At 36.1% G+C, this 1316-nt stretch overlaps 1 non-coding gene across 1 annotated transcript; it reads left to right on the forward strand.

Annotated features, from left to right (window-relative positions):
- The first annotated feature begins 739 nt into the window (after positions 1-739).
- Positions 740-844, forward strand: LOC126009714 (U6 spliceosomal RNA). The gene has a single exon (XR_007495930.1). It is a non-coding gene; the product is annotated as a U6 spliceosomal RNA (small nuclear RNA).
- The last annotated feature ends 472 nt before the right edge of the window (positions 845-1316 follow it).

Raw genomic sequence — 1316 nt, forward strand, 5'->3', positions numbered from 1 at the left:
AGATCTGTTATTTCAGTTTGGAGTTTTCTTTAATGATCTTTAGTTTTCTTAACTTAAAAGGTGTGTAATATAAAAATATCATTCTCAATCTGGAAAAAATAGTCAAGGGCCAGGAAGACCAGTCCATGGTAGGAAGCTTGCTACAAATAACAGAAGAATAGCAGTAAGAGCAGAGAAGCTATCAGTATACCAATGATAGTTATAAGCGATTACTCTGATAGCATGGAGGTAGGGCATTTTCCTTGCATGCAGAAGGATGGTGGTTCGAATCCCAGCATCCCATATGATCTGTCCCCCAAACCTGCCAGGAGCAATTTCTGAGTGTAGATCCAGGAGTAACCCCTGAGCACTGCAAGATGTAAACCCAAAATAAAAAAAAGTAAAAGAAATGATTACTCTGGACAAAATCTGGCTGCTTAAAGGAGAGAATGTGATAGACATGATACCTTTTCAGTAACAATATTGCAAACCCCAGTATCTAAAGCAAAAAAAGAAGGTAGAGGGGTAAAGAAAAGAAAAATTCCTGCCACAGAGTTAGGCAGTTGAGAAGGCTGGGCGGGGAGGGTGAGAGGGGGGAGAGAAACTGATAGCAGGAAATCTGCACTGGGGAAAGGTGTTTGTACACTGTTTGACTGAAGCTCACTCCTGAACAACTTTCTAATTGAGGAAAAAGACTATTATGAGCAACCTTCTGAAATGATGTTTAAATAAAGTAGTTTTTTGATTAAAAAAACTTTCGTGCTCACTTCGGCAGCCATATACTAAAATTGGAATGATACAGAGAAGATTAGCATGGTCCCTGCACAAGAATGACATGCAAATTCATGAAGCGTTTGTTCCAGTTTAAAATAAACTTCCTCAAAGGGTTATTATGAGCTTTTAAAGTGCCACAAAATAAAAAGTAAAAATTTAACTTATAATGAGCAGTCAATCAATTTTATTTAATTGATTTGTAGGAGTGAAGAAACAGAAATATCTAAATAACTAAATAAGAATACTGAGTGGGAGGAAAGATAATTTAATGGACTAAGCACATACCTTGCACATCTAGGGTCTCAATAGGTTCAATCCATGGCACCACCCCACGGCAATTTCCAAGGTTCCCCAACAAAGATTATTGAAGATTATTAAGTACATAATGTAGTATGGTGTAAACATAAAAACTGAACATTTGTCATTAAGTTGAGAACATTTTATTGTATAATAACTGGAACAAAAAGCAAGATTCAAAATGGTATTCTTTCACTGTTCTGTATTACTTAAAAATAGGCAAATAAATGTGTAGATGGATTGGGGAAACTGGAAGAACTAAATGT

This window comes from Suncus etruscus, chromosome 5, assembly GCF_024139225.1.
Source record: "Suncus etruscus isolate mSunEtr1 chromosome 5, mSunEtr1.pri.cur, whole genome shotgun sequence".
Classification (NCBI taxonomy): domain Eukaryota; kingdom Metazoa; phylum Chordata; class Mammalia; order Eulipotyphla; family Soricidae; genus Suncus; species Suncus etruscus.